The sequence below is a fragment of the Mytilus trossulus genome, chromosome 5 (genome assembly GCF_036588685.1).
Source record: "Mytilus trossulus isolate FHL-02 chromosome 5, PNRI_Mtr1.1.1.hap1, whole genome shotgun sequence".
Taxonomy (NCBI): domain Eukaryota; kingdom Metazoa; phylum Mollusca; class Bivalvia; order Mytilida; family Mytilidae; genus Mytilus; species Mytilus trossulus.
In genome coordinates this window covers 46,505,351-46,514,582 of record NC_086377.1, presented here as the reverse complement: position 1 = coordinate 46,514,582, position 9,232 = coordinate 46,505,351, and positions in this window count along the sequence as shown.

The following is a 9,232-nucleotide window of genomic DNA, read 5'->3' as shown; positions in this document are numbered from 1 at the left end:
TATTTATATTAGTACCTAACAAAAACTAAATCAGGTTCATCAAAAGACGTTCGACTGAATAGATTTGTTTTTAGTTAAAATTAATTTCCCGATTTAAAATAATATCACGTCTACTTGCATGTAAAACAATATATCAACAATATGATTGGTGTTTGACATTGACACACACTACGAATATTTCCAAGCTGCCGTTCTCACCGACAGAATATCATTCTCTCAGAGCGGAAACAAGTCAGAACTCATCATGAAGAAAACAGCGCTGAATAAAATAATAAAATGTTCTGTTTCTATCAAATTTCCAGTAGCAGAGCAAGCGTTGAAAATAACGCCCCAAAATTTTCATGGTTAATACTTTGTTTATGTCTGTGCGTAAATAAGAGTCGCATTTTTATAAGTTGTCGTGTGTATTGAATATATATAAAAATCAGTCAGATTACTCTAACTTTCAAATTACAGAATTATTTCCTGTATACAAAAAAAATAATTGAATATAATGAAATAAAATGGGTTGAATAATTACATTAAATTTATATGCAATGATAACAATGCTTTTTAAAGCAACTGAATAGATATCACGTGAATAACTAAAAGGCAATTAACGGTTCTGGAGGACATTTATTGAAGCCCAAGGGTACAAAAAATAAAGCAAAAATGTAACCATATTTGTTTTTCATTACAAATTTTATTTACTACACTATAAGTTGTTACTTTATCATATGGTACAAAAATCAACCAAAAAATTCAATTCGTTTTGGTCCCAGATGATTTTTAGAATGTTTATATCATTTAAATAGCTGAAATTTATCTCCCTTTGACGACAAAATAACATTATTTTGTATGAAATTTTAAATATCATAATTTTATATCATTGATGACATATATTTTTATTACTTTTTTTAAAATCATGGATGACCTTTATTTTTATTCCTAATTTTAAATCATGGATGACCTTTATTTTATTACTTTTTTTTAAATAGGTGCACTAACACTTCGTTATTGTAAAATTTCTGTAATTTAGTTGTTTTTTTTTATTTTGATATTACAAGTAAAAATGGGCGTCGTACTAAATTCTGATTAAAATAAAAGAAACTAAAATTAAAAATCAAACAAAACTAACAATGGCCAGAGGCTCCTGACTTGGGACAGGCACAAAACGCAGTCTTGTCACGGTTATTAACATTGATAAGTTATATGCACTCTCGCGTAATAATATTCTCCATTCATTTTGTCAAGTCTCTTCAGCAGATATTCTTACACATACACTCTGAGACGTATTATTCTCATCAACCTTTGATTGTTTTTCTATTAATTACATGTGACGTGAATAAAATGCATAAATAACGAGACAATCAACAGAGTTATGAGTACAATAAACGGATAGTTAAGGAAGTTCGCTACTCAGTTTCAGTATAAATAGCTTTTCATGACACTAGTTTAGTGGAAGGGGAATAATTAAGGACTAAAAAAAGTAATCAAAAATATAAAGGTCAATGTGTTTGTTTTCGAGGTACTGTACAAGCCAACGAAATTATGGCATAAAAATGTTCTTTCTTAATTTCTCCATTGTCTAATCATTAACAAGATAAAGTTTTGAAAAGCTATCAATATTAAATAAGATTTGTTAATAAAAGATCAAGTTCAGCTAAATGATGAAGGAAATATACATTAGAAGTGTTCGTGCCGCTGTTGGTAGCTGTTCATGTTCAATGTCGCGCGAACTTGCGTTGCAAACTAAAGTGCATGATTGTTATTACGTATTGTTTCTAATTGAAAGGACACACGAAGAAGAAAAGCATGCAATACAATTAATAAATTATCTAAGAATTACTTTCATATCATCACCATATCGATTTTATAATTAAAAACATCTCTGGGTAGTTGTGCTTATATGCATATGGTTGTAACACTTTGTGACATGAAAAATGTCTTATTCATATTTTATTATGGTTGGTTACATCCTTATATCAGAGTTATTTTATGTAATATGTTTCTTTTTATATCTAATTATTGATTGTTTATTTATAATCATGTATATTATTAGTTATTTTTTTAAACTGGTTTTGGAGTTTTAATTAGCATAGCATAGTCAAACTTAATTTTAACCAAGATGGTTATTATATAGGTTCACTTAAATAAATTGGTTTTATACACACAAAATTATGTTTCCACGTGCACCTTAGGTTGTATCGTGCATGAAGAGTAAAATCATATAACACTTGACCTATTCCATTATTAATTTACAATGGAGTAGTGTTGTCGATTATATATACTAAACTTCATATCATTTCATATTCATTCATGATTAACTTTATACGCAATTTTCATATTAACTGGATTGTCAATATCGTTCCACAATTAGTAGTCGAAAACGGCCGGCGGCATGATACAAATGATCCAATTCATTGGACCAAAAAACAATGTGTTACACATTTGAAAAGTAAGGGAATTACAGTAAAATCTACTTGGAGATTAGACGTGATTCGACAAATGTATTTTGTTTATCAAAAGGACGTTGCAAATTCAACAGAAAGTTGTCCGAATGGTTCTACATAATCAAATAGTAGGAATATTGAAAAAGTGGAAGTCGCTGCCAATGACCCACCTTCCGTGGACACTGACCAAGACGCAAATGAAAACAGTACAATGTCACGTTCAGCAGAATTACTAAAGGATTCGACCCCGCGCTTAAGTGGGCAAATGAAGCTTTGTCGGCGATGTTATCTATGGTTGAAGGAACTCTAGAAAACACATATGCGTCATCAATCAGTTGCAATAGTCTGTTGAATCCAAAGTCAAACTATGACTTTGCCTCAGCATATCAAGCCACATACGGACACATTACCCCAATATCTTCTGCCAATGCTGTCGACACATAAACACATCGAAAGGAATTGTATATGCGGAGGATTTGCCAAAAAATAAATAGACTACGTGTCTTCTTCTTTGCGCAAGCAAATTTTAGAAAGAAAGAGCATAAACCTTTCTTTATTACTTTATCCAAAGAACGAGATTCCCCAAACACGCGCTGTGAGGGCTAACTATTAGAGTTATCTGCTCTTAAGGATCCTCGTCTAGAGAAAATGTGTAACCTTGATGATTTCAACAAGGTCTCCAGGAAGTTACGGAATATCATTTGTAAAGCATATCCTCAACGGCGATATGAATTAGATCAATACGAGGCCGATACAAATGATATGACCTATACATAGAGATTTTATAAATATCACAAATTGTTTTGGTTAAGGCCACCAATGCTATCATAGAGTATAATTAATGTTCTTATTCAATATTTCTAACGAACATTATGCATTTATTAAGTAAAACCGTTTTCAGTTAGCAGCTCCCCCACCCCGACAGCACATAGACCTTATTTTATTACAAAAATAACAGAATGTCCAATTTGCTGTCATTGACCGCTGCCAGCACATATACAATACAATCTACAATAGAAAAGTGTTCTATCAGTTGAAAAAAAAACGAAAAAAATATTTTCACAGTACTACATACATGTATCATATAAACTATTTTCTACATAACATACTACGTACAATTTTATGAAGACGTTAACTGGTAATTTTGTCCATCTGATAGAGTTAAGCCTTTTTCGACTGATGTTGATAGTTTGTTCTTATATTGTACTGTTATACCGCTGCCCCAGATTAGGGGGATGGTTGGGATCACGCTTACATGTTTAACCCCGCCACATTCTGTATGTTTGTGTTTGACCTAAGTCAGGAGTCTGTAATTCAGTGGTTGTCGTTTTTTTATGTGTTGCATATTTGTTTTTTGTTCACTTTTTACATACAGATGGCCGTCAGTTTTCTTAACTGGTATGTTGTCATCATCTATACAACCAGACAATTCATCAATAGTTACTACTGACTCACAGAGACCAATGTTAGCTATTTTTCAACCACCAATTTCCTCTGTTTATGGAGAGCTGCTAACCTCAAGTAACTCAAGTGAAGAAAATATATATACATGTGACATTTTGAGACACACTATACCTTTAGATCACCATGTCAGCGATAACGTAAAATATTATGGTTGGTGTGATAATAAAGAAATGTTTGCTCTATTGTTACCTTTTGATGATACATGTAATATACACTTAAACTATAAGGAAAATAGATAACATCATATGAATGTTTTTATTTATTATCATATATATCAAATAGTTCAGTTTTATGTAATAAATAATATGATTAAGGAAATATTTCAAGGAATCAAACAACTCCCTGAAAACCCAACATAAAATAATTTTTAACTTGCAGACAACAATCAAAGATGTCTTATTTATCATGTACAAAATATTTATTTTACAACGGATGTAGAGATGTAGACTAAAATATTCTAACGTTTTCTATTAACATTAAAAAGTACAGATGTATGTTTCTGATGACATTACTTTTAGATTTAGGAAGATTAATGTTTTCATATTATTTGGTTTATTCATATTATTTGGTTCAAATCCTTTGGTAAGTACTAAGTATTTCCATCATTTTGAATATTTTGAACTGCTATTTCCTTCAAATAAAATGTAAAATATTTAAAGTATCTTCTTAACCATGTAGGATCAAGAAAATAACCACCAGAACATTCATTTGTTTGCATATAAATATTTACTGTGTACTACACAACACTTATATTTTTTAAGCAATCTCTTTTATAAAATATTATTCAATAGTTAAGTTTTGGTAAAATCAGAGATCTGGTGAAAAGAAGATTTAAAGAATGATGTATGCGCAGACTTTTCAGTTTACATATATCTTTTCAAAACGTTTTCTGATTGGACTAATGAATGGGCGCCCTATCAGTCTTTGAGTAAATTAAAGAACCTTAGTGAGCACGCTCACATGTGCATACCCAACGTCCCCAAATTGTCATTGGATAAATTAAATAAGTGTAAGGAAAAAAAATTGTATAAGTAAAAATATTGAATAATAATTTCATGTCAATATGCACATCTACATACATAGTATGTCCTTATTATCTACAAAATTTTATGAAATTCTGTTGTGAGGTTTCAAAGGGGTTGAGATGACAAACTGTTGCAGAAGTACATTGAAGCAAATAAGTTCAAAGGGGAGTAACTCCTAGAAAAAAATGAATCATAATTTCCTGTCGCTTTGCACATCTACGTAGTATGTCCTTATTATCTACATTTTTTCATGAAATTCTGTTGTGTGGTTTCAGAGAAGTTGAGATGACAAACTTTTGAAGTAGTCCTTATTATCTGAAAAGGTTTCGTGAAATTCTGTTGTGTGGTTTTAGAGGAATAAGAAATAGGACTGACGGACGGGTCAAAAACATTATACCCTCCGCAACTCGTTGCGTGGGGTATAATAATTTTATACGAAATAAATCTTTATTAATGCTTTTTAAGTAAAATCTGCAAATGTGCACACAAAATCCAAATTAGCAAATTGAAATTGGGGGTCACGGCCCACAGATCTGATTTTTCTCTAGGTGCTAGTAAATTAAATTCATTATAATTATCTGCCCTTGATTTCAATTACATTTTAAAACATGCTTAAAAACTTTTATTTTATAAAGTTAAATCTTATAATTTCAAGTTTTAGATGTTTCTGTTGTGTATTGAATGATATTGTTAAAATAGTAAATTCAAGTCAGTATCTCAAAATCGTGAGAAAAAAAATACTAAAAATATATAGGAATACACATGACCAAATAAAGGGGTGCTCAGAAAAGGACACCCGATCTACTTATGCAGCACACAATTTACCTGTTTAACATATAAAAAATTGGTAAATTTATTTTTATTTAACCAAAAATGCACGGTAATTTTAATTTATGTCCTCATTCTAATCCTCAGATAATGGTACTGTTTGGTGCACAAAACACAACAGATGCATGCAAATAGGTCAGGTTAATGATGCTGTTACAGAGAAAATCAATTGTGCACGAATGAAATGAAGGCAATTGTGATAATTCTGTATATTCGAAGAACACTGAAAAGACATTAGAATATGACTAATAATTGAAAATGAAAAAATTGTGTAGATTTAAAAATGTCATATAATTATGCATGTAGTAAATTGTAATAGCTTAAATACAAACGATCAAGTTTGATAACAATTGTAGCACTCTATCTGTATGAAGATCTAGTTTTTCTTTGTAAGAATACATAGAAAATCTTCAAAAGCATAATAAAAAGTATGGGTCACCGTACTATTTTGCAAGCCATGAGTCTTTGAAAATTTCCAAAATTTTGTGAAATTGTTTATGAAAACACATATTTGAGTGACTAAAAAAATTCTATGAGTTGGATTTTTTTTTTTAGTTATATAAGAAAATAAAAAATAAAAAATTGTGACACCGAACTTGTTTTGCTGCTTCAAGTAAACATTGAAAATGTCCCTATTAGTCAAGTATATGTTTTTACTAAAGGAGTTATCTCCCTTTAAATGGGTCATTTGAATAAAAATGATTCTATAACAAAACAAAAAAATGATATTTGTTTAAATATTTTGTATAATACAATGAATCACCAAGTTTACTTTATATAAATAAACAGTTTAACGTTTACAAATTTGCTGATTTTGGCAAACAAATAGACCAAATGTGTACTGTGATTGTACAATCCAAAATGGCGGTATACCATGAAGCTACATTAAGGCGGAATCTTTTTCATAATCTAAGGCAGATTTTTTTTCCAATTCTTCATTTGGATTGCTTTTCCACTTTTAAAGGTGGATATATTTTCCATCTCTTTCGGGGCATATATTTTCCGTCTCTTTAGACGGATATATTTTCCGTAACTTTAGACTGATATTTTTTTTAGTAAAACATTTTTCCTTTTAATCTCACGGATTTTTTTCTCCCTAAGACGGCCGGATAAATTTGCATTGTTCGGCCCTATTCCGTCATGAACCCGTCTGGAATCCATGTTGAAAGATTTTTCGAGCAAAGGATGACTTAAAGTGAATTTCCTCTAAAAATTCCGACTGGAATCCATGTAAAATACGTTGGATTTGTTCGTACATGAAGATAGTTGATAAATGAAATTAAAGATTTCAAACTTAGTTTTAAATGACAACCAAAAAAAATTTTAGGTAAAACTACTGATACATTTATCAAACCTAGTACATTTTGTATTACCAATGCATCATTATTTAATCATTTGCAATCATATCTCATCTTCTTGTTTTAAACTGACATTTACCTGTTTTGTCAATTCCAATTGATGACAAACTAATTTCATAGTAGAGCATACAGTCTGGGAAGAACACATACATAATTAAAAATAAACTATTAATGCCAAAAGTAAATAGGGTAATTCATCCAAACAATCTTGATCAATCAAATAAATGTTCTATACATTTTTTTATTTCAATGCTATCTTTTTGACACCTTTTTATGTATATATATTTTTTATTCATGTTATTATATGAAAGAGGGTAAAACTTTTTTTTAAACTATGCATACTTTGTACATGTAGAGCTAGTTAGCTAAATTGATATAATGTGCACACACTTATAAATAAATAGCCTGATACTGGATTAATATAGATAAATACATGACACATTTATGAAAAGTGAAATTATGTATCCCCACTTTCTTCTGATTGAAAGTTATAGTTATTTTGACAAAGATTTATAAACAGTTGAGTTTATCATACAGTATTTGAACTCTCAATATATTAAGAGTTATGTTTTTTTTTTTAACATCAATATTTTAAATTGATTATTCATAACTTTTTATTTGAAATGAACTTGAGTGTAAGAATACATGTGACTACAACCATTAGAAACGGTTACAATGACGGCACAACTATATTGCGATTGAATCTTTGAAAACGTAGGGAGAATTGTCTTGACATTACTGCGTAGCATTTAATTCACTCTTAAAAATACGTCATTGTATTCGTCCTATTGGTTATAAAACAATACATTATGAAGAAGTAGTATCCTCTAACTAAGAGTGACGTTAGCTATTCAGATTCAAGTTCCTGCATCAGTGTGTCTGAAGAATCTTCAAATGGGTTTGAAGTCGTCAAATCTAGAAAACACAGGAGATCTAAGAAAAAGCAAAATTTATATTCGAGAGTAAAACGTGTTAACCAATAAAACAAGTGATTAAATCAAAATTATTTGGACATAAGGAAGACATTTTTAGAGATGAAAGTTGCAGAACAAGAAAGTATTTCTGAATATAGAAAACTACATGATTTAAACAGAAAACACTCAAAAAAATTGGATGCTTTATTGACACGCAACGCATTATTTCGCCAGCATGTTCCCGCTGTAGGTAATTGTTTATTTGAAGCCGTGTCAAGAAAAACAGCAGAGATAATGGATACTACAACACTTACACAATTACTGTGTAATCATATGGAAGAACATGCTTTTTATTAGGGTATTTTTTTTAATTCTGCCGTTGACAACCAGCTGTGTAATGAGATAAAACTTTTGGGCCAAGAAAAGATAGTTAGCAAAATAATTTATCAGATACCATGCAATTGCCAATAGCTAACCTATTGGTAGCTAGAGTTAAGGGCATGCGATACAGTTACAGAGATATAATGACGTTGCTAACGTAAAATATTATTCCCGATATGTCAAACTATGACATATCGGGAAAAATGCATTTTTTGACTGATTTTGATTATTCAAACTGATTTATCTTGAAAACTAGTGCATGGACCCCTTTTTTAAACGAACTTTTGTTTCATTTTACCGGGAGATTATGTGGACCAAATTTTATAAACCTGTAAATAGTGCATTTTTTAAAAAATTTTATAAATATACAGCAAAAAAAACATCGTTTTTTTTCTCAATTCATGACCATTTGACAAATACGAGTAATTTTTGAAGAAAAAATGCATACAATTTTTAGGATACTTATAAAATAAAGAAATTACAAATTATTTAACAAAAATCAATTCGTGTTTATCTTTAAAAACAAAAAAGTTATGGCTGTCTGTTAAAAGGGAAAATACGGTCACAAATCCGAATTTTGAGCAAATATACATAATCTCGACCTCATTTCACTAAAAAGGTAGCACATGAAGGTATATTTTTTGTATTACATATTTGATATAATCAGGCAAAACATAGCCTATATGGAAATTTTCATCAAACTGTATCGTATGCCCTTAAACAAAGAAATGCCTTCTTACAAACATAACATTAAGATATACAGCAGCAACCCTGATCAACCGGTTGTTGTCATAACTACTTTTAGAGAAATTACTCTTGCATACATTTGT